This window comes from Chrysemys picta, chromosome 7, assembly GCF_011386835.1.
Source record: "Chrysemys picta bellii isolate R12L10 chromosome 7, ASM1138683v2, whole genome shotgun sequence".
In the NCBI taxonomy this organism is placed as follows: domain Eukaryota; kingdom Metazoa; phylum Chordata; order Testudines; family Emydidae; genus Chrysemys; species Chrysemys picta.
In genome coordinates, this window is record NC_088797.1 from 36,150,931 (window position 1) to 36,176,726 (window position 25,796).

The 25,796-nt window shown below is 43.7% G+C and overlaps 1 protein-coding gene across 6 annotated transcripts in view; it reads right to left on the minus strand.

Moving 5' to 3' along the window:
- Window positions 1-25,796, minus strand: part of FBLN2 (fibulin 2) — a 193,979-nt gene that overhangs the window by 155,771 nt on the left and 12,412 nt on the right. Inside the window, exon 1 of one of the 6 annotated variants that reach the window (XM_065551188.1) lies at window positions 21,088-21,301. The exons of 3 other annotated variants lie outside the window; for them this stretch is intronic. The gene's annotated coding sequence lies outside the window, so the exon portion shown is untranslated. Of the gene's footprint in view, window positions 1-19,158; window positions 19,367-21,087; window positions 21,302-25,796 lie in introns of those variants that run through there. 2 more of the 6 variants (XM_065551184.1, XM_065551189.1) reach the window with 2 other exon arrangements.

Genomic DNA, 25,796 nt, shown 5'->3' on the forward strand with positions numbered 1-25,796 from the left:
CAAACCCCCGTCCGGGGGGAACTGCCAAAAAGCCGAACATGTCCGGGAAAATGGCGGCTCTGCTCCTCCCCTGACTCTTCGGCTCTGTTTAAGAGCCGAGCTGCCCGAGCGCTATGGGCTTCAGGCAGCCCCCTTGCCTCCGGACCCCAGCCGCCGGCTGGGCACTTCCCCTCCCGGGCTCCGGCGGTGCAGGGTCCGGAGGCATGGGGGCTGCCCGAAGCCGGTAGCGCTGGGGCAGCTCGGCTCTTAAACAGAGCCGAAGAGTCAGGGGAGGAGCAGAGCCTCCGGCCGCGGCAGCTCTGCTCCTCCCCTGACTCTTCGGCTCTGTTTAAGAGCCTGCGCCACCGGAGCCCGGGAGGGGAAGTGCCCGGCTGGGGGCACAGGGTCCGGAGGCAAGGGGGCTGCCCGAAGCCTGAGCGCTACCGGCTTCACGGTTTGCCGGGCAGCCTCCAGACCCTGCGCCCCCGGCTGGGCGCTTCCCCTCCCGGGCTCCAGCTGCGCTGGGGAAGCGCCGGCTGGGGGCGCAGGGTCTGGGGGCTGCCCAGCAAACCATGAAGCCGGTAGCGCTGGGGCAGCCCTTTCCGCGTGGCTGGGAGTGGGAGGGGGCGGAGTTAGGGCCGGGTTGAGGCGGGGAAGGGGCGGAGTTGGGCGGGGCTGGGGGTGGGAAATGGACGGGGCCAGGACCCCGTGGAGGGTCCTCTTTTTTTATTTATTAGGTATGGTAACCCTAAGCTACAGCAGTATGTACCCAGAATCCTGGGCAGGTGGGGCCTGTTGCCATGGCTTCTCTGCTATTAGTACTTGAGTTAGGCCAGGGGTTGGCAAACTTTTTGGCCTGAGGGCCACATTGGGTTCTGAAACTGTATGGAGGGCCAGTGTAGTGTATTAAATTGCTCCCCGTAATAATGTGCTACTTACAGTGTACTACTTACAACTGCCAGTCCTGCTGCTCTGAGCGGCATGGTAGGGGGGGCGGGGAGTGGGGGGATTGGAGGGGGGGGGGTTGGATGGGTCGGGGAGTATTAGGGAGGCAGTTGGGGGGGGGGTAATACTTACAGCTGCCAGTCATGGTGCTCTGTAAGTAGCACATTCCTACGGGGATCAATTTAATACACTACATCCCAGTGGCTCTTGCAGCTGTGTTGCCCGGCAGGAGCTCACAGCCCCACCTCTGAGAGCGCTGGCAGCACGGCGAGGCTGTGGGGAAGGGGGGACAGCAGGGGAGGGGCCAGGGGCTGGACTCCCCAGCCGGGAGCTCAAGGGCCAGGCAGGACGGTCCCATGGGCCACCATAGTTTGCCCACCTCTGAGTTAGGCGGATCGAGGCTAGCTTGGGTATGGCTACACACGCTGAAGTCTCACCTCACGATTGAAGTGTAGACATAACTTAGGTCACTGGAGATATAAAAAGTGGGAGAAAAGTTAAGGTGCAAGACATGCAAAGCAGAATTGAGAGCAGATTCCAAGAAAGAGAACCAATCAGACAACACACCATCTACTGTAATTATTTACCCACTTTGTACCGATGTTATGATGCTGAATTAATGTTTTGATATGCTCATAGAAATGTGTGGCAAGATCAGCATTACTATCTGCCTGTCAGCCAAATGTGGGCCAATTTATTTCAGAGGAAGGTGGGTCCCTCAAACCAAGTTTTTGGAAACCTGTAGCTAAGTATACAACTAATCAACCAAATGCTAAACTATAGAATTTTTCACTTGACCAGAGCTCATACTATGATGCTTCTCCAGGAGGTGCAGCTTTGGAAGCAGTGTTTGCAGTCATGAAGTGATAAGCAGCCCAGCCCCAAATATACCGTAGGTCGGGGAGGGGGAGGTGTTTGGAGGAGGGGAGGTGGCGGGGTTGTGAGCCACAGCTCAGGTGTAATGTTTCAGTACTTCCCCTCTCTGCAACTCAACCCAAACTAATGAAATGAGTATTTGCCTCACATATACAGAAATTCATCTGTCACTGGGGGATCGTGGAAAATCCCCAGCACAGCAAATCCAAAAAGGGACTCAGTGGGATGATGGGCAGCTGCAAAAAGAAAGAGATCTACATATGAATGTGTACACGTGTGATGGGTGTGGGGGGACAAATGCTCACCCTACCCGCAGTGCAGATGGAGGAGCTGGGCTCTGCCTCAACTCCCTGTCACCCAGCACACCAGGGTGATTGTGGGTCTAAAGGGTGCAGCTGAACCACACTAATGCCAATGCTATGGGGACCTCTCCAACTATACAGCTGGGGGGGAGAGGGGAGGCTGCACTGGATTTTCCTCACAGAAGCATGAAAGCACATGAGCCTTGACTCAGGAAAACCTCCCTGTTCAGGATAGCACTAAAACACATGTGTGACATTGCAGTCTATATGATTTTATAAAAATTTGATAATGAGTGAATACAATGTAACTGGAATATGCTTCATGCAAAAGGTCTCTTGTAAGGTATCATTACAAAGCTTATAATCTACTGAGTGTGGTCATCCTATTTGTATAAAGGTATCACTCTTGTATCTGAAACTAGAAATATGAAATACAATAGGCCCTCAGAGTTATAATTATGCAAAGTGTGGGCCATTAATGGTGGTTTGGAATCTTAATGGCTCCCATCAACCAGGACAATTGACTGGATGGCTCTGTTTGCAGGCAAGCCTTTCTGTGAGTCAGGCTGGGAGGAATGAAGGCTTGGCGTCTTAGAGTAACATGAAGAACAGGAGTACTTGTGGCACCTTAGAGACTAACAAATTTATTAGAGCATAAGCTTTCGTGGACTACAGCCCTCTGAAACCTTAGAGTAACATGTGATCATGTCACATGAACTGAAATCCATCTTTAACCTGGTGCTTTTCCAGTGGGGGGGAAGGTTGGAAACCCAGAGGGACAAAGGATTCCCGCCTTATGCAAAAGATATATAAAGGGGTGGAACAGAACAAAGAGAAAAGGAACCATCATGAAGAATCCCCTAGCTACCAGCTGAGCTGGAACAAGAGCTGTACCAGGGGAAAGAATTGTGCCCAGGCCTGGAAGGTGTCCAGCCTGAGGAAAAAACTTACTGAAGCATCTCCATTCAGTTTGATTAGACATAGATTTGCGCATTTTATTTTATTTTGCTTGGTGACTTACTTTATTATGTCTGTTACTACTTGGAACCACTTAAATCCTACTTTCTGTATTTAATAAAATCACGTTTTACTTATTGATTAACTCAGAGTATGTATTAATACCTGGGGGAGCAAACAACTGTGCATATCTCTCTATCTGTGTTTTAGAGGGCAAACAATTTATGAGTTTACCTTCTATAAGCTTTATACAGGGTAAAACGGATTTATCTGGGTTTAGACCCCATTGGGATTTGGACATCTGAGTGTTAAAGACAGGGACACTTCGGTTAGCTGCTTTCAGGTAAACCTGCAGCTTTGGGGCAAGTAATTCAGACCCAGGGTCTTTGTTGGAGCAGACGGGAGTGTCTGGCTCAGCAAGACAGGATGCTGGGGCCCCGAGCTGGCAGGGAAAGCAGGGGTAGAAGTAGTCTTGGCACATCGGGTGGCAGTTCCCAAGAGGGTTTCTGTGACCCAACCCGTCACAACATGCCTTTCTGAAATGGGGCTATTGTGCTTTACAAAACCAATGAAACACAAGGTGCCTAACAAGATGACCAAGATTCAAATTTCCACAATGCATCCCGAATACAACCCACTGTATACATTATATCAGTGGTCCCCAAACTGTGGGGTGCGGAGGAACATTTGGGGGCAGGGAGGAAGCACCACCCAGCCCTGCTCCACCACCAGCTCTGCTCCAGCCCCAGTTCCCTGCCATGGCTCCATTCCCAGCCCTGGTCCCAGGCCTGGTTCCCAACCATGGCTCCACTTCTGGCCTCACCGTCAGGTGAAGCCCCAGCCTCGGCCCCTGGCTCCAGCCCCGTCCCAGCCTCAGGCCCCAACCACGGCCAGGCTGTGGCTCTGTTCCCAACTCCGCTCCTGGCCACAGACCCGCCCACAGCTGCAGCCCCTCCTCAACCCCTGGCTTCCAGTCCAGCCCTATCCCCAACCGCACTGGGGGGGCATAGACAGGGTAAGAGGGGGCACAAGGTAAAAAGTTTGGGGACCACTGTATTATATCCTGGAACATAATTGCATACAACCTGGCCAGGTACTTAGTCAGCTCTGTTATGTAGGAAATCTGCTTCATTATTAATCTTTTAAATTAAAATAAATTGGTTAAATTTATAAGAAAGAAATTATCCAGTCCAGAAAGTTGAAAACCACCGTATTTGCACCTAAAAACCCCTCTAATTCCACAACACACACAAATCTGGAAGAAATAAAAACAAATTTGACAAGATGCAGCCAACACAGCCAACACAAACTTCTCTGTGCTCACAACGTCCCAGTACAGTTTCCACAAGCAAACAGAACTACTGTGCTTTCACAGTGCACATGAAATGCAAGAGAAGCTCCTCACCACAGACTCCGACTGCACAACACATGTGCAGAATATTCTACTATATGTAGGTAGTGCAAATTTGGCAACACTTATTATACAGATGCCATAACAAGCATGCAAAATTAGTTCAACACCATGCATGTAGGGGTGTATGCAACCAAGATGATACTCACATAGCACTGTGAGGAATGTAGTAGAAAAATGGATATAGATTAACTAAAATAGGTTAGAACACACTCAGAAAACTATGGGCCAAATTTTCCAGAGTTTTGCCTGAGAAAGAATGGCAGGAGGACTGGACCATATAGGAAAATTTGTTGGTAGGCAAAATTAAATTATTCAATTTGGTCAGGACACAGGTGCTTGTACCCCTGTTCACGTAGGAAGTGTTTTGGGATTTTGCACTTCTAAAGTTCTTTGTGGTGCTCATCCTTTGCTCCCCTCTCAATCTTCCATCTTCCTCTGATACATTCAAGTCTTTGTCTCCTTCCCTCTCTCTTCCTTCAGCTGGCATACAAAGAGTTTCTATTCACTCTCTCCAACAGAAATTTGAGAGAAAAAGCAGCAGTAATCTCATGGACTGTGGCATACAAGTTTTGAGAATTTCCCCTGCAAGCAATTAAATTACTACAGTGCTAATTAAAACTCACTCTTTCGAAAATACTTAGATGAAAGGATTTAAAAATGGCAACAATACAATACTCCTAAGGCATTTTGAACCTAACAGCCCTAAGCATGTGGGGATCTATGATGCAGGAGACCACCTCCATTCACTAGGGAATGTGTTGTTTTAAAACTGTATATAAGCATCAGTTGGAAACCTGTCTAGTTACTTTCTAGCTATATTGGGAAGTCCTGCTGGAACAGTTTTTACTTTATTGAGGGAAAATAACCTAAGTGAAAGGGAAAAATATGGTAAATGACTGTTCAACGGAGTTCTGGGGTCCCCTGTCTCATGGATTATATAGGAAGTGTTTTAACATCATTGACAACTGTACCTGCTGGGTAAAAACTGAAGCGGAACAGCTATGTATGCTATCGCAGATTTATGCTACCCTCCCCAGGCAAAAATGCTTCAAAGTCAGCTAATGTAGTAGGTCTCTCTCGGCTCATCTCATCTTCAAATTAGAATCCAGAGTTTTGTATATTCTAATAGCATTAGATCCCCAAAGTAACAGACACAATTTGGTTTCATTCTGACAATGGACTTCTAAAGAGTGATGAGTCATTTGTGTCAAAATATATCTTGCCACTATAGTCTAATATTTATTGGGGTAAATAAATCAGTCAAACTTGTCTAGACAGTCATTTTCATGATTAATGTTGAATTTCCATTGCAATACGTTGTAACATGTTAACTGCACAGTAAGTTTTATTTTATCCACATCAATCTCTTTCTTGTTTTGGTTTTCTCCATGACTTTCCATACTTGTGAGAGAGACAGATTTCAGTGAACAGAGCAAGGCACACAGAACTCTGTGAATGTACCTCTATGTCGATCTGCAACACATGTGCATGCAGACTGCAATCTTGGGTTCTTCTGGGAATACATTGCCAATCACAAGTTTTTCTCCCATATTGTATGGTGGTTTTGTAATGTAGCAAACACCCACTAGAATCTAAGATCCAACTCTTTCTTTCTCAACAGGATTCAAACCTTGTTCTCCAGAGACTAAATGCTGCTTTCAAGAATCAACTGTAGCAGCAAACTGATGTCTTTCTTCAGCTGCACTCTCCTACACATAGCTGAGAAAATATAACTTTCTACTCTCTCAGCTGTCAGAACGTGCTTGGCTAAGAGTTTGTGTAGAGCCAAAACGTGGGTATGGCAATATGTCATACTTAAAAAGATCACACCAGAACATGAGCTTCTTAGTTCCATAAGTAAAGGGGAGTCCATGCCTGCGGATTGGCTGGGAGAACAATGAAAGAAGGGAAAGCCAGCTTCACAGCCTAATCTCCCTTCCATTAAACCAGCACTGTGGGGTTGGGAGTAGGTGGGCCAGCAGGTCTTTGCTGGCTTCTGGCTTCTGAGACAAGGCAATTTAAGTTACTGCAACAGAGTTCACAGTAATTTGTGCTACTTTCCTTTCCATAGTGTGGAACCCTTCTCCCTTTAGAGGTTGGTTATGACAGGTAGGGAGCTGCAGTCAAGCAAGGCCCTAGTATGAAGTCTTCTGTGACAGCCATGCTCTCAAGGGGCTGCATGGATCCTGTCCCTGCTGGGAGAATTCAAGGGAACCTCTGCAAGGAGTAATACCCATGAAAGGATGACTGGGTCCTCATTCAAGAAAACTTCCACTGACGTCAATGAAAGTTTGTCTGAGTATCTACTGCAATTCTTGTTCCATCATTTGCTTAATTATTATCCCAAAGTGATATTCTCCAATCACCTGCATGGCACAGACACAGCATCAGTATATAGTGAGCTACCACCATCGCCTCCACAAGAAGAGAGACCACACACCCATTGTGTGAGGGTGTTAGGTATAAAGCTTAGGGGCTAGATTCTGATATCCTTACATATGTTGGGTGGTACCTTACTCTACAAATGCTCTCATTGACTTCCACGTGACCATTCACTGAATGAGTTACTATTCAGCATGGCATCAGAATCCGGACCAGAATCAAAGTCCACTTGATCTGATCAGGAGAATTGCTACAGTGAGACAAGAGTACATGACGTGAGTACTGCTTGCTGATGTGATATGGGGCAGAAGCAAGGTAGGGGAAGAGAATCAGCAACCATGAGCCTCAGAGGATGTCTTAGGAACAATCTGGACAACATGGGATAAATACTATTGCACATTAATTCTTCTTAGAGCACTGGTAACTTCCAGCGTACATGACAGAAACACAACAGAAACTGTAAAAAGCACAGGGTAATGTGTGAACTGATCATGTTGTCACAGTCACAAAAATAAATCTGTCACAATGTCACATCAGTGAAGGTATCCATGAAGACAGTCCTCTAAACGACATGTTTTGAAGACCCATAGTGTTTGTCAGACCCTCAGAGAATGGACTGGACACAGGATTTCCACAGGTTTTTCTGCCTTGTTTCATCTCCCTTTTCTCTTTCTTCCTCTGCTATTTGTTCCACTTGACAGACCTTATAGCACAGGGGTAGGCAACCTTTCAGAAGTGGTGTGCCGAGTCTTAATTTATTCACTCTAATGTAAGGTTTCGCATGCCGGTAATACATTTTAACGTTTTTAGAAGGTCTCTTTCTATAAGTCTATATTATATAACTAAACTATTGTATGTAAAGTAAACAAGGTTTTCAAAATGTTTAAGAAGCGTCATTTAAAATTAAATTACAATGCTGATCTTACGCCACCAGCCCTGCTCAGCTCGCTGCCAGCCTGGGGTTCTGTTCACCTAGGCCGGCAGCGGGCTGAGCAGGGCCTATGGCCGGGACCCCAGACCTGGGGGTGGGGGGATGTTTCAGGGATCAAGGCAGAGGGCTGGGGTGTGGGGGGGTGTAGGGCAGAAGGCTGGGTGGGGGGGGGGGTTCAAGGGTCAGGGCAGAGGGCTGGCGGTGTGAGGGGGTGCAGGGCAGAAGACTGGGTGTTTGGGGGGTTCAAGGTTCAGGTCAAAGGACTGTGGGGGGTGCAGGGCAGAAGGTCGGGTGTGTGTTGGGGTGTGGGGGGTTCAGGGCAGAGGGCTGGGGTGTGGGAGGTGCAGGGCAGAAGGCTGGGTGTGTGTTGGGGTGTGGGGGGTTCAGGGCAGAAGGCTGGGAGTATGGGGGGTGCAGGGCAGAAGGATGAGTGTGTGGGGGGGGTTCAGGGCAGAGGGCTGGGGTGCTCGGCTTGTGGGGGTGCTCCCAGCCCCCTGCCCTGAGCGGCTCATGGCAGGAGGCTGGAAGGGATATGCCCTGTTCCACCCCTTTCCCCCAGGCTCCGTCCCTACCTCTCTCTGTCTCCTCTATGGAGCTGTGTGCACGCTGCCGATCTTCCCCCTCCCCCTCGCTAGGGCCATCAGCTGATTGGCGCAGGGAAGGAGAGGAGGAGGGGCAGGAAAGCACCACGCTGGGGGAAGAAGCGGGGGAGGGGGAAAGCTTGGCTGCAGCAGAACCAAGCTTCTGCCTCCTGCCCCCTCAGGTGAGAGCGGTGGGTGGGGGGGCTGAGTGGGGCTGGGGGCTGGGACCGCGGCAGGGAGCTGCATGCCACTCAAAATCAGCTTGCGTGCCGTGTTTGGCACGCATGCCGTAGGTTGCCGACCCCTGCTATAGCACTTGGTTCCAAGAGTATACTATGGTGCAATTGTTCATTACTTGCTCCATCAGAATTTGGCACATCTTTTCCCCTCCACATGGATGTAGAAGGAAGGAGGCCAGGAAGCTCTAAATACCACTCCCTTCACCCAGTCTAATTAATACAAAAAGATTTATGCACCATGGCTGTACAAAAAAACAACAAAATATGATGAACAAGTTTAGACAATTGCTCTAGTGTAGCACACACAAAAAAAGGTGAATCTAATGCTGTACAAATTTGCTAGAAGATGACAACAACGTGTAATACAGATCAGGCCAAATCCTACAGAACCTATCAGACAAGACTCCCATTGACTTCATAAATGTAGATAAATGAAGCATATTCCAAACTTGTGTACCAGCTAAATAGCTCATCACTCTCTCATTCATTGTTATATCTCCCCATTACTCAACATTCTGTTGTAATTCACCTTCCAATTCTTCAGGCTATTGCACATGGCAGTTGATTGGCTTTTTCCAGGGCCTTCCAGAGGTGCTTTGCATTGGCTTGCTCTCTTACCTGTTGCTTTATTTATCTTTCCATTTGGTATAAGGCATGTTTCCAAGTTTTCAGATGCAGATTTCGGAGATGGCTGCAGGGCTCTATTAGATTGCCTCAACAAGTTAGGTGCCAATATAAATGGTATTTTAACTTTTAGCTCTGCATATTTAACAGGAGCAAATTTGCAATAGCATACAAAATTGTTCCATTTTCCAAAGCCTTTCTCCATCCAGCCTTGCAATCTTCTTCACCTCATCTCCCTGGTTTGGGCAAGCACCCTCTTCTCAATCATTACGATTGCTGTCTTTCCTTTATTTACATGGCATTTTAAAGCAATTTTCATTTTCTGGATATTCTTGGCTCCACACAACATACTGGATGCACGCTCGTCACAGGGCAGGTTTTTCCACTGGTTTCAAAAAAAGAGCCCGTCACTGCAATTTTCTTAGGATTCAGGTATTCTCTTGATCCTGGAAGCAATCTGGGTTGGGTTTTGTGATCTAATTTCAATACAGGCTTTTCCTACAAGGGAAGGGGGAGAGTAGCTGGCATTATTGAAGAAACAGCCTCATGGCCATATTGCCTTCTAGTAGAAAAGCACACAGGAGTGGGATCAGAGGAGAGGAGCATTCTGGGAGATTTTTCTGCATGGTCTTCTCTCTAGTGAGAGAAAGCAGGGGGGATGTAGATTTGCAGGCTGAGTCTTCTCAAACCTCAGTCATCTCTGGTTCTGTGTGTGGAAAGGGGAGTCCCTTCAGCAAAGAATGAGAGGCCATTGACCACACTGGTAGTGTAGATTCTGTAGGAGCTGCCTTCTCTTCGACTGGACTGTTCCTTAAGACCACACAGAGCAACCCTGGATGGGCTCTAAAGGGAGGTTATGGAGCTCCCTAGCTGTATAATCTCTGGCTCTCCATATGGAAAGCTGAACACAACACAGGAGATGGAGTTGGATAGTCTCCTCCCTTGCTACACCCTCTTGCATCCTCACTCTCTCCTCAAATCGCCATGGCCATCCACTTCAGACCAGGAAGGGCAAGATGGGCTACAGTCCTGACACACACCCCCTTCCTCATGGAAAGAGTAAGATGATCCAGCCTTGCCACCTAGCATCCACAGCCTCCTTAATCTAGGTGTCAGTTTGTCGTCTTTTTGCCCAATATGTTTACTAGACTCGGCAGGGACAGAAGAGAATTTTTCATTATTCCCATGCATACCTCTTCCCCCCTCCAAAAAAACAAACTACAAGCACACAATGGACTGAAGACAAAGCATTATCCACAGCAGATGAAACAGGTCTATCAGGTGTATTATGTTAATTATAAGTTTTCTGTGTCTTTCGTGAGTCTCCAATTGCACCCAAACAACCTGCTCCCCTCTCAGACTGCTGACAATAATACTTCCAAGACGGGATTATTATAAACACTAATTAACATCTTTTAGCTAAGAGCAAAAAATTTTATTTTAATGGAGGACAAAACTAGGACATTTTGTTAGAATGTTCTCAAAGAAATGTTAATTACCACTGACTTTAAACAAGTGGAAATCAAAGCCCACCATTTGTGGAGCGCTTTGAACAGTTCTAATGCCAAAATAAAATGCACTGGAAAGAAATCTTCAGGTTTTTTTCATGAATGAAAAGTGAAATCCCTGTAACTGAAGGCTGAATCTATCATCCCCTTACTCAGTCTCCAACTGCAGATGTAATCCATCAATCAAAGCAGCTCCTACACCAGCTTTCCATAAAAGACAATAGAATTAATTTTGTTTGCTGGATACAGAAATGTGAAAAGATGCATGCCTTGCTATTTCATCTAAATTCCTATCATTCACAAACAATATTGCCAGATGTAGCTACTAGAAGTTACTCTCACAGTTCCTCCCCATTTTCTATCCGGTGTTTATTTTTCAGTGAACTGCAGTGATTGTAAAAAGCTGTCAAAGCGAAGTTAAAGAGTTGCTACATGACTCTCTGGGCTGGAAATTAAATTGTTCTTAGGCTAATAGATTGAGCATGGGGCTGAGAGACAAGTTCTCTTTCTGTTTCCTGCAGTACTATAGATCAGTTGGGTAAAGATGGGCAAGTCATCTAGGCCCAGATCCTCAAAAGGCATTTAGGTGCCTAACTCCCATTTTAATCAATCAATGGCAGTTAGTTCCCTAAATGCCTTTAAGGATCTGGGACCTAACCTCTCTGTGCCGCAATAGCCCCATTTTAGAGGTGGAGGAACTAATCCTTAGTGGCAACAATTTTCAAGTTGTTTGATTTGAAACACTGAGCACCTGTTCTCTGAAAATCAGTCCCCTTTAAAATGTCTCAAGTTAGTTACTCACAATTCTGGCACCCAAACTTACTAGCCCATTTTAAAAATCTTGGCCACTGATCTTTGTGAAGTGCTTTGACATCTTTAGGTGAAAATATTTCATATGGGAACACAGCATTTGTCCAGTCTGTAGCTTTCAGGTTGTTATTTATATCCTAATTATCATTACCTCAGATCCTAATTTTTTGAGATAAACAGACATTTTCCTGCCCCCCTCTCTCAGAACTCAATATCCTCTGTATGCCTTGGATCTAGGTTACTCTATGTATTGTAGATTTTGTATTATCGACCATTCACCTTCTTAGTTGTATCAATCTATCGGCTTGTTCCATTCCTATTGATCTCAGTCAAATCTACTGCACTGCCCAAATCACCGAGTTCCCCACTGAATCACCATTATTAATCACGGGCAGCCATTAATCACCAATGGCTCTCACCACATCTCTTCTCTGCATCATAGTCTGTTCCTTCAAACTCTTGCACCATCTCTTGTTCCCTTGAACCTTCCCCTTCTGTTCCCACCACATCTGTTTGTTCCTCTCCCCCCTTCCCTTTTCAATCTCCCACACTCACAAATCCATAAACCACATGCACACTACTCTCCCTGCTTCTCATCTCCAGTGACATGTGTTCCAGCTCTCCCTTTATCCCATCCTTTCCATCTCCCACACTCTTCCTTGTCAACACCTTTGTTCCACTGACCCTCTGACATACATCTATCCCCAGTGTCCCTCCTCCATTTCTTCTATTCCCTCTGGAACGTTTGCTCCATGTATGAAAAGACCACTGCCATCTGTGACCTCTTCATCTTCTCATACGCACGGAAGCCTGGCTCCTGGACTCTTTCCACTGACCTCAGTGGGTTTTGGACAAGGCCCAAAATGTCTGAGATGTATCCTGAATTTGGATGATTAATTCCTCTGGACAAGGACAGTGTCTTTTCCTGTCTATTATACAGCATCAGCTACTAACATACAGTAATTACAAATATAGGGTTTGTTCTAGTCTTCAATATTTATGAACAAATTCTGCCCTTGGATGTATGCATGTGGCTCCAAGTTTTATAATGAGCTTGCGGTTTGGTACCATGTTTACCCTACAAACCAGAATGGTGTTAGAAGATCTAGGCACGTTTCCTTTTCAAGTTATACATTACATTTTTTCATTACCTCATGAAGCTGTTGTGGTCTTTTACATAAATAATATGTGACTTATAATCCTGCATGGAATTTTGCTTTAAAGTTTGTTTATTAACAAGTACAAGTGAACCACACTAACAAAGCTAAGAGTCTGATCTCATCAACAGCTATTACCAGGCATAGGTGGACTCATTGGACTTCAATGGGACTGTTCACATGCTTAAAGTTAGGCATGTAGTTAAGTACCTTGGTGTATTAGGGCCAGGGCAGCAAGTAAGCACATACAACTATAGAAATGTAGGGCTAGAAGGGACTTGAGAGATCATCTTCTAGACCATCCCCCCACGCTGAGACAGGACCAAGCAAACCTAGACCATCCCTGCCAGGTGTTTGTCCAACCTGTTCTTAAAAATCTCCAGTGATGGGGATTCCACAACCTCCCTTGGAAGCCTGTTCCAGAGCTTAACTAACCTTATAGTTAGAAAATTTCTCCTAATATCTACCCTAAATCTCCCTAACTGCACATTAAGCGGATTCCTTATCATATCTTCAGCGGACATAGAGTACAATTATTCACCATCCATTTTATACCAGTCTTCAAATATGTTAAAGTGCTGTGATCAGATTCCCCCTTAATCTTCTTTTCTCAAGACTAAACATGCCCATATTATTTAACCTTTCCTCATAGCTCAGGTTTCTAAATCGGAGAACTGGTCTGAAATCAACAAGATTATTTTGAATTCTAATCCTGTCTTCCAAAGTGCTTGCAACCCCTGCCAGCTTGGTGTCACCTGCAAGTGTTAAAAGCATTCTCTCCACTCCATCATCCAAGCTATTAATGAAAATATTGACTAGTGCCGGACAGTCACCCGTGGGAACCCTCAAGATACATCCCTCTAGTTTGACAGTGAGACACTGAGGACTACATTTCGAGTATGGTCTGTCAACCAGTTGTGCACCCACTGTGACATACCAGGATACAATCCAGACTAGTGAGCAACTGTGCCACCCCGCCCTGCAACTTTGCGTGCCTTACAATGCTTTGCTGAAGTAACTCCCAACTGAGCTGCTCACAAACAACCTTCCAGCATACAAGCCCTGAACATCTGTGTGTGACTGCAGTCTGCCAGCCACACTTGGGGTCACCCTGCAGTATAACCAAGACTGATGAGAGCCAGAGTGTAACCCAACACCTCCACACTGACATTTCCCTCCAGAAATGTATGTCCTGTACGGCCCAGCCCCCTCCTGAACAGTACAAAATATTTTAAGCCTATTAGCCCTTAAAGGGAATGATCTCAAATAGTTATTCAGACAGTTCAATTTAAACACATTGGATTAGATAAAAATAATAAAACAAGTTTATTAACTACCAAGAGATAGATTTTGAGTGAGTACAAATAAGGAGGCATAAAACTCAGAAATGATTACAAGATAAAAAACATTTACTAATGCCTAATTTAACAACCTATAATCAGATTCAAGCCAAGTTTTTCACCACCCGCGTTCAGCGTCTTACTGACCAAACTCCCTCAGTCAGGGCCCCTCCTTCAAAGTCCAACAATTGCTTCCTTTTTCTCTTCAGGGGCAGTGAATGCAACAGGCAGGGAGAGGGACGGGGTGCCTTGTGGTGTTTGTCCCTCCTTTTTATAGTTTCAGTCCCCCTCTTGAAAACCATTTCCAGATGGGCACTAGGTGTCAAAGAGTCTATGTGGAAGGATATTCTCTGCTGGATTTTTCACCTGTTTGAACTTCCTTTGTCTTCCCTTCCTGCTTGAAGACTCTGTTTACTGCTTAAATGCAAATTAAGCAGAGCACACATACCTTTGTTTAGGACAGACCTAGCTTCTGTTTGGGCAGAGTTGTGGGGTTTGGAACATGTGTCAGTAACATCATACAGGGAACTCTTATAACTTTACATACAATGTTGCCATACATATTTTATCAGGATGATACTGACCAGCAAATTATGAGTTTTCAAATTATACCATACAAGACATGCCTTGTACAAAAATTATTACACTAGTGTGTAGGGTGTGAACACAGGGTTGTATTCTGTCACACCCACCTTACAGCAATTTCCTCTAGACCACATTTCCTTACTTTGCTTATGAGAATGTCATGTGGCAGTGCCAAAGCCTTACTAAAATCAAGATATATCGTGTGCTTATGTCCTTACCTAGTCAGAACACCACATAGCACATGTTTAACTTTAAGCACATGCTTAAGTCCATTGACTTCAGTGGGCCTTAAACATGTGGCTAACGGCTGTCTTGAATGGGGATACTACCTGGCATAAGATTCTGATTCAGGAAAATAAGTGTCCTCAGATCTGACCCTAAGTTTGTAACAAACTTAAAATTCATAATCAAAGGGCAGTGTTAAGATTTATTTTATCTTTTTTTCTTAAATTGCTCACATAACACCAAGATCATCAAAAGTCAGAATTAGACTCTTCCTTTCCTTTTCTCTATTTACTTTTTGCCTTTCACAAGTAAACTTGATTCTCCCCCACCCCTTTCCCCCCCCTTAATTTTACTGTTGACTTTCACTTTCTGGTTCTTATACACTAGCACAATACTGTTCTGCCTGAGTTTCCCAACATTGCATGGAATAGGTCAGTTCCTAAATAAACTAAATAAAAATAGCTGAGTTTTATGGAATTTTTTGGAAAAAATGTAATAAAAACCTTCCCTTTTTATACTAGGCCAAATACAGATGCTGGTGCTATGGTGATGCAGAGCCAGAGTCTTAGATCTTGCCAGGATAATTAGATATGTCCAAAGCTTTACTCCGTCTGTAAATATATATACAGACGGACACCCACTAACCTCAAATGAAAAAGATCATTTCAATGAATATTTTACTTCATGGAGGAATATATGTAGCTAAATAATGAGAATGCTCCTTTCTCTTTGTCCACATCTTGTTTTTGTTGAACAAATAAGACATATACACCTCTACCCCGATATAACGCGACCCGATATAACACAAATTCTAATATAACGCGGTAAAGCAGTGCTCCGGGGAGACTGGGCTGCGCACTCCAGCAGATCAAAGCAAGTTCGATATAATGTGGTTTCACCTATAACACGGTAAGATTTTTTGGCTTCCGAAGACAGCGTTATATCGAGGTAGAGGTGTAGTAAATGAAGGCTGATTTTTATTAAAATTAACAATACTCCAAGCGTGCTATGGACTAGTGAATGCAAATTGTTTGAATTTGATAGTCTCCATATAAAATGTTCAAACTTTTTGAGTGTTTTTTCCCTTTGATAGGAGGTAGCTTTCCTTCTATTTTCCAGTAAAAGAGAATTATAAACATAAGAGTAATTAAGCAAGAGAAAATAAACCATTAATACAAGAAAACGAGAATGAACTAATATACAGTGCGTCCACACTAATTCCACATTGTGATACTGGACTAGACTATAGAGGAAATAAAACAAATATGACAGAAATAAATGATGTGCAAGAATCCCTGGAGAGAGAAAGTGCCCTATTTCTATTAAAAGAGAAAAATGCAGTTGGATGGGAAACAGAGTCAGATCTCAACAGAAATAAACCTGAGTGATTATCGCTAAAATGCATCTTCCATTATGTCACAGAAATGCCACCTCAGGTCATTACAGTTAAATTCGGTGTGTCCCCTGCCTTTTCAGCTTGCAATTTCCCTGGAATTTTCCCCACTGATGAGGCAAGATTTGCCCTCCAGCCGCCTAAACTGGAAGATCTCCTAAAATCTGCCAGCAGGAAGGGACACCCCTGTGCAGAACCCTTCTGCAACTGAGCCACACCCTCTGGTTTGCTCCCCTACCCTGCAAGAGTTTTCACACTTATGTAGGGCAGTCACAGGTTCAGATCCAGTGGGCACAATGTTCAATGGGGAGGGGAGAGGTTTACAGAACTTTAAACGAACATGAAACATACATTCTTTCCACAATCATATCTAAAAATTAATTAATTGAGACAAGAATTAAGACATTGTGATCTTAAATAATCCAAGTATAGACAGGATAATACACTGGACCAAACTGTGGACAGAGACATGCGTATATAGGTTATGGACCAAACTATGGACAGAGACATGCCCAGGGAAGTTGCGGAATCTCAATCATTGGAGATCTTTAAGAGCAGATTAGACAAACACCTGTCAGGGATGGTCTAGATAATCCTTAGTCCTGCCATGAGTGCAGGGGCCTGGACTAGATGACCTCTCGAGGTCCCTTCCAGTCCTATGATTCTATAATACACTCTGGCTCTGGAAACATGGCAAGTTTAAGGGAAATATTGTGGTGACAATGCCACAAAGTTGTGCCATTGTACCTGCCCTCCATTTGAGGCATAAACCCCAAACCAAGTGCCCTCAACCACCCAAGAAATGTTGGTTGTCTACTAGATCAGCACTCAAGGAAGTGGACTGTTGAAACTGCAGTGGGGAGCGTGCCTCCCAGCTGGGGTAGAAAGACTTGTGTGAGACTAGTGTGCTAAAAATAGCAGTATGGATGTTACAGCACCAGCCTGCCCAGACTCCCTGGGTCCAAGCTCAGGTGGCTAGCCCATGCCATTACCTGTCCTGCAACCACCACACTGCTATTTTTCGTGTGCTAGCTTAAGCAGAGATAGAGCATCTTGATCTACCCGGGCTGGGAAGCATGCTCCCAGCTGCAGTGTAGACGTACCCATAGGTGCATCTGAAAATCCAGGTCAGTCCTGAATTGGGTAGAGATATCAGGAAGGGAAGAAGGATGTCCAGTAGTTAAGGGCAATAGCTCAAGACTCAGGAGATCCAAAGATTTAATTCCCTGCACCACCACAGACTTTCTGTGTAACCATGAGCAAATCAGTCTTTCTGCACCTCAATTTCCATATGCAACATGGGGACAGCAGTACTTCCCAACTTCACAGGGTTATTTTAAGGATACTCCAGTCATGGAAATCATAGGATCAGGACCCACCATATTCTTTTTGGTACATATGCTCCCCACAACTGAGTAGGTAAGAGGGAGACCGATGTACATGGAATGGAATCTGGGTACAAGAAGAGGAAAAGCAACCACACAGTAGCCCTACAACTACGCCCCCATCTGGTCCTTCAGTGGCTCCAATGTAGATGATCAGCTCTGTATGGCCAGAGAGACATAAGTTGAGGGAAGGGTGGAAAATCTAGGACATCCTACAAAGTACATGCCCCTCCGAAGGCAGTTTAAGTTACAGTGCCAAAAAGGGTTATAGAAGATGTTGGTTCCCCCTCCTAAGCTTTTTCCAAACTGTGGAGCAGTCTGTGGAAGGTAGTTGGTGAGGTGGTGACAAAAAGCTATACTCGTACTGCAGGGGAGGAAGAACCATGGTGGACTATACCAGGGGCAAGCAGTAGGAGCCTGGATAGATTGAGACCATCAGAAACTGCCCTCATTTATGCAGCTCTCATTCTTTCACTCAGTCTACTGCCCAAGCCCCCTCTTCTGATGTTAGTCCCACCTTCTGGCCAAGAATAGCTGTGACACTGCGAGGACTGATACTTCCCTCTTCCACATGTTTTATGGCCAAAGAGTACCACATCCCCCTTAATACCTATTTGATAATAAATATAGATGTTCTTGTTTTCTAGGAACTACTTTGTTACAGACTGAGCACTGTCTTCCATGTCCTAGTCTTCCATTTCTTTAATAAATAGATAAATAAATAAATCACCCATTTGGGATCCATCTGACAAAAATGACAACACCCCATTCTGGAGAACATAAATAGCACCTGGGAACAGGGACTATCTTTTTGTTCTGTGTTTGTACAGCACCTAGCACTGTGAAATCCTTGCCCATAGTTAGGGCTCCTAGATGTTATGGTAATACAAATAAATAAATAAATAAATAAAAATAATAATGTGTGTCACCTGGTCAAATACAGCAATGTGCTTCCACCACAGCAGCGCACAAAATCTGTTTTTCCTTCTGAGGCGGATTTCAAATCGTTTGAATCTACCCTGTTTACTTTACACAAATCCTGTTTCTTCCTTACAGATGGATACGATCTGTCAGGGACCGGGAACATTTTATCCCATAGCAAAACTTGTTTAAAGTACCATCTGTTCTTCCTGCAAGGGCACACTAATGCCAGAAACTATTTAACATTCCATCTATTCAGAGCATATATTGGTTAGTTTATTGTGAAAGTGGAGTAAGGGATAATTTTGAGCCTAACAATAGACTTTTTATTGGCATTTTCCTTAAAAAACAAACAGTATCCAATATGCATTAACACACAACGTTAAGCAGCAAAAATACACCATGATCTGGACCATAATGGGCTTGACCCTGTTGCCATCAAAGTCAATGGGAAGGCTTTCCACTAAGTCCAGTGGCATTTAAACTATCCCACTTCATTGGCCCAGATTTATTGGTGTTTATCTAGAGTAACTCCTCTGATAGGCCTGGTCTACACTGGGGGGGAATACCGAAGCTGAAGTCGATGTATCTTATTCCGACTTACCTCCCGTCCTCACGGCGCAGGATCGACGGCCGCAGCTCCCCTGTCGACTCCGCTAGCGCTGCTTGTTCCGGTGGAGTTCCAGAGTCAACGGGGAGCGCGTCGAGGATCAATATATTGCATCTCGACAAGACAAGACGCGATATATCGATCCCCGATAAATAGATCACTACCCGCCGATACGGCGGGTAGTCTGAACATACCCATAGAGTCACCCTGATGTAACAGAGCAGAATTTGAACCTGTAGATTAAGCTGATCAATTTTTTTACTACATTCTAATCTACGCTACTTGTTCTTATATTAATTTCACACACACAATTTTATACACACACACACACAATAAATATCAGAACACACCATTCGCAACATCTGAAAGAAGCACTAGCCTGTAATTCATAAATGGACCTTAACTTGTATCCATTGCTGAAATGTTTAGGTTGCAAAATGATCAGCTACTTTCACAAATGTTAGGAGATTTACCAGTAATAGGACTAAATCAACAATTCTGTTACTAACCCAAATATTTTGAGTTAAAATTAAAACTGCCTTTCATTTGTCATCTATACAACAGTGATACATTATACAAATATAGAAGAAATATCAAAGAAGAAAAAAATAGATGGCCCTTTAAAAACAAATAAATAAATAAAAACACCACACACACACACACACACACACAAAAGTAAGACTAGCTATGGAAATCTGCCTGATGTTGCAGGATTCCTAGGGACAAACATTGATCTCAATGAACATGCAACTCCAGTTGTGGCATTAATGAGAGTCGAGTGAGCTACGCTCCACATGCCACTGTCGGAGAATAACAGAGTTCTCACTTTTTGTTTGGGTACAGCAAATCAGATACTTTATTTTCTGCTTCCACACCACAGTGAAAATGTAATCCTTAATAATCAAAGACTGCCATGTACCATATCACTACACGTAAAAAAGCTAGTCAAGATCACCAGCTAATAGCCTGATCTAGTGATAACTATTAGTATCAGAGGTTGATTCACGTCAAGTTTTCTATAAAGTCATTTTTAAGCAAAGCAAGACAAGTACATATACTACTGGATTACTCCATTCCCATTATATCTTAGAGAGAAAATTCCATATTCCTATGAGAAATTCACTGTAGCAGAGAAAGTTATCCAAACACTTACTATTCCCACAAAAAATGCAGACATTTTTCATCACATCAGATACTTGGTTCTTGGGAATGGGGGGGAGGAGGAGAGAAAAAGAACTTGTGAAGTGGTAAATGTGTCAAAAATCTAAAATTACTTGGAGGTTTTCTGCAGTACAATCATCCTTTATGCGTATATAGCTCAGCTCATATGGCTTACATTCAGCCTGTCACACTGAATCATGACTACTTCTTGACTTGCATTAAACAAAAACAAAACTTAATTTTCACTTCAGTATGTGAGATAAAAACTTCTCTGAATTCACAGTCAAAAGGCCAGAAGCAGTGTTAGAAATAATTGTTTTTCTGAGACGCTCACTTGTGAGGAACGGAAAAAAATAGCTCATTTGAGTTCTGACTAAAATACAAAACATACACATTTTGTTTATGAAGTATTTTGCAGTAAACTCTACTGCAAAGGGCTTTGTTCATGTGCAGTGTAGCCAAAGCTTTTAGTTAATACACTGCTAAAAGAACACATAGTAAATCCTTCCAAGTCTGCTGAAGTCTTTACTGTATCAAACAGACGACATTTAACAATAGCTTTAAAACTGTGATTAACATTTAGAAAGTAAATTTGGAGAACAAAGTCAGTACAAAGTTAAGGGATAATAACACAGTAAGGTATAATCTCTACTATAAGCAAAACAGATAATATAAAGCAAAACTAAAGCTAAAGCCAAGTTATTTCATACTAGTCACAATAAATTCACTACAAGCATCTAGTTAACCATGATTTCTGCTAACCTGTAGATGTGCAGGACTGTAGATGCAGTTAAATTTTCCTATAACCTTTTGTCTGCAGTCATGTTACTAGTGCTCTGTTTCCAAGTGTTTCTTACACTCACAAGTTCCCTTTCCCAGCTCTATCCTAGGAACTGCCCAGATTTTGTGGTGTAATCTGAGCAGGGAAGTACCATGTGCCTATGATATGGTTAATTCACTTCTTACCCCCTGTGATGTGTAAGGAAACAGCTTAGAGTTTCAAAGGACTGTTCTCTGTCCTGTCGATCCAGGTATAATGAAAGGCAGTACTTTTGTATCTGACAATTTAGACTTTCATTTGGCATCTTGAAGTCAGAAACTGATACTACTACAAACTACAATCATTTTAATATAAACTTCCCCAGGGCCTGATTCTTCAATCCTGCCATATGCAAAACTCCCACTGACTTCTCTAGGAGGTCCACACATAGGGGCTTGCAGGATAACCTGGAAGAAACCAACTCTTATTAGCAGCCTAAGGGCTAACTTATTGCTCGAGGGGAGAGTAAATGTGACAATCATCAACTTGGCCAGCACTAAGGACTGAACTGGGGACCCTAAATTACCAGCACAAGCCTTTATAGCTTGAACTAAAAATCTAGGCTCTATAGGTGGGAGCTTAAACAGACTCACTTCCATTGTGTATGGGACAAATAGGAAGACATTCAACACACACTGACCAGTTGGTTACATCAGGGCAGGAGAGGGTCTTCAGTGCCCCAGTGCTGGAAGCGTTATGCCTGTGGACGCTGGATGTAGCATGCTGAGCAAGGCAGCAGCGCACTTTCCAGTGCTGCCCACCAGGGTTTCCCAGTGCAGGGGGAGTGCAGAGTGTGCCCAAAAGCACTCTTTGGTGGTGTGTGCAGTGGAGGAAGCACAACACATCTCCCCTCCCCCCGTGTTCTATCTTAGGGTTTTGAACTTGTGCCCATCACCTTAGTATCTGAATGCCTGGAGCGCAAGCGGCCGGGTTACCAACTTAAAGACAGTGATAATTTCACCCTCAATAGTGAACTTTGGCCTTTTGACTCCAACAGCTCCCATAGCCCTTTGGTGGTACTGTAATTCCTTTTGCATCAGTTTACCAAAAGTCTGTGCATTTTGGAAGTAAAAGCAAAATGGAGCCATACTGTCAATGGACTCCTCAAATGCTGGCAACATTCTAGCTGAGAAATCAGGTCACCTTCTTCTGCCTGTCGACATTTTTCTATTACATTTCTTTTTTGTATTTGATTCACTTTGTATTAAAACTGTCAAAAATCAAGTATAAATGATTCAATGCCTGTAGAGCAGAATTACGGAGAGGTGGAAGTAGCTCTTTCTGACCAAGTACCTCTTTAAGGGTGATAATGTACCTCAGTATAGAAGTACACCTATATACGTAGGGAAGATAGCGTACCTCAGTATATAGGCAACTCTATAAGTAGGGAAGAACTACATGAGAAATGGCTCAAGGAAAAAAACTGCTTCATCAGCCCCATGACCCCATCTACACTAAGAAGAAGGTCCATGGGACTATCCCACCTACAGTGACTGGCCACCCACAAATGACATATGTCGCAAATCACACGTTGTTTATCCCCTGGTACCACCAACAAGTATACTGGAGGGAAAGTGGGACCATGCTGCACAGTAGCTTTACCCCTCTTCAATGTCTCGAGAAAACTCCATGTTGATGCATTTTCTTACCACTTTGTCACTGAGTGGGAGAATACAGTCAGAAGACATCCTTTTGTCTCTTCACATTAATAATCTGGGACCACATTCACGGCTATGTTCCAGCAGTTTTGTTCCACTCCAGCAATGTAAAGGAGTCCTAAACCCAATTTAGCTGGTCAGATAAACTGGATTGATGACTACTTCACATTGCCTGCATTGCACAAAGCAGGCACAGGAGATCAGTGAAATTGGCACTTCAAAATAACTCCTCCTTGCCATCTAATCCAGCCAACAATGATGGTCATAATCAGCACAGACCTAAAGCCCATATAATTTTATGAAAAATGCTCATTTGATGCTGCTGTGTGTTTGAATACATAATCTAGATTTCTTGAAAAGAGTAAGAACTAGAAACTGATGATCTTGTTTCTCCAGACAGACTCTTGCAAGAAAACAGCATGTAAAGTAATCCACTGTCAATATCACTTTCATGCTGCCACTCCCCAATTGCTCATACATTTTCAAGTAAATTACACAAGCAAAGCAAAGAGGATACAACCCTATCTGGCAATAATTCACGAGCAAAGGGGTGGAGGCTTCCCAGCCAGGCTAAGACAGTGAGACATGGAGGGAAAGCTATATCATCTTTGAAATGCTCACCAAGGAACAGCTGCAACAGAAGATTAAAGGAGAGCAACAGTCAGGGATCATGGAGGAAGGAGAATCTGAGACATCAAGGCGACGGAACAAACAGGAATATAAACGCTCTGAGAACAGTAACTCTTGGCCAGAATAGTGCAAAGCAAAGCAATTATGAATTTGCTTGCTTTTAATTTTTTGTCATTCATTTTTAATGGAGCTTGGTGGTAACACCTGCTTTTTATAAGATAATTTGAAGCGCCATATAAGTAACATAGGAACTCACTTCCCATCTGCCCAGCTCCTCATACTGTAGCCTACTGAGAGAAACTGATTTGTTCTAAAGTGAAGGCGTTAGTTCTGTGTGACTGGAGATCCTCCAGTTGATTAATTAACTAGCTTATTTGAGCTGTTCAGAAAAAAAAATAAATAAAAAAACAATTGTAGAAACCCTTTATAATAGATTTAAGAGTTATATTACCATTCAAGAATTCTTATCTTGCTCAGTCATCATGATTATAGGCTACAAAGCAACAAAAAAAGGGAGTAGACAGAGGGATTTTAGTGTTTAGGAATAATTACAAATAGAAATCTCTAAAACCAGAAATCCACTTTTAATCTACACATCAGGAAAAACAACTTGCTACTCTACCAACATGCCTCAGTCTTGCTTAGAAGAGACCAGCAAGGTGCAAGGAATCAGTGATTTCTGTGACGTAAATGCTTGTTTAAGAACTTAACTGAAGCCACCAGTATACGTCTCAAATTGCCAAGCAGCCATCACATGATAATCACTTTTAGCCATTGGATTGCTCTGTGTCTCAACCAGTGCTCTAGAAGGATCCAGATTCTGTAACCAATAACCCAAGCTGTGGAGTGCCCCAGTGTCAAGGAGTTCACTGTTTACTTGGAGGGCCGCATCCCCTCTGACACAGAATGAGAATTTAACTCCTTCTGTGCTAGATAATGTTAATGGCACAATACTCACCTTCACTGCTGCACATACTAGGTACCTCTTCCTTTACCGTTCATTTACATAGCGGTTCTCTATTATATTGTTGCTGGAGCACATTCCTCTTCTGGCAGCAGATAGGATCAAACATGTTTATTATGATTATTTATTCACATCCTGATATTGCCTGAAGGCCCCAGTCAGGATCAGGGCCCACCGTTCTAGGCACTCGACAAACTGAAATAGACGTGATCCCTGCTCTGAATGGCTGACAGTCAAAATAGATTCTCAGAGCCAAGTTCAGATCTGGTACTTGTGAGTACAACTCCCTGGGGACTTTTGCCGGCCTACAGCATTAAGGGCCAAGTTCAGACACGGTGAAGACCTTACAGCTTGTTCCCTGCTAACCTCAGGTTTCATTTTTGCTGTAGTTCCAGGACAGAGTTTAAATCAATAAGATGTTGAGCATGAGAGAGAGTCTGATCACCATCCTATCTAGAAAACTCACACTTAAGAATTCAGAAATGCTTCATTTTATTAGCCATTTGTGCCAGGCTAGAATTTGCTGAAATTATGATTCAGACCTTGTACTTCTGTAGTACCTCTCATCTAAGGATCTCAAAGCAGTGTATGAGCTGATGAATTTTCACATTAATTCTGTGAGTAACTAAGAGATACTTGGGGATTCACCAAAATGAAGTCAGTTCTGGGGTGGAAATCAGCAACTTTTTAACTAATTTCACAGAAGTAAAAAACAAAAACACAATGAGCTGAAAGTGCCAGAGAAATTTAGCTGGAATGTAATTGCCTGTGCCCATATCATGCCAACACACTACGGACTTGTGAGGCCCTTCATGGCCTACCCATTTTCTATTATGCAATGGGGACATTAACTACCATCCTCCATTCTGCCAATGATACCAGTCTTCATTGCCTATTTGTCAAATTTCCCCAACAAGCACCTTCAATGCTCCATCTCATGCCATCCCTAATGCCCGAGAAGAGTTCTCAATAAAAATCCACAAAGTCACTATATAGTCTGCCTTCAAATCCCACCTCTGCTATGATGCCTACATTAGACCCAACGACTAAACAACAGTCAGGTGTCTAGTGTGCTGTGACCACTGCTTCTCACACTGACCTGAATTGTCTCATTTTTATCTTGTTCTCCCCCCTCTGTTTGCTGTATCTCCTTGTTGTCTCATCTTATAAGATCTTTGGGACAAGGACCATCTTTTTGTGTTAGATGTTTGTTCAGTGCCTGGTACAATTGGGCTGGGACCTGCAGGGGTCCCTGTAGTGCCCTGCACTACTGCAATGCAAATAAGTAAATCTTTAAGGAAAGACTCATTTGATCTTTAATGGAACAATTAATCCATTTTACATCTGACCCCAAATATACCACAGTAAAATAAACTACATAGATAACTTTAGGACAGTA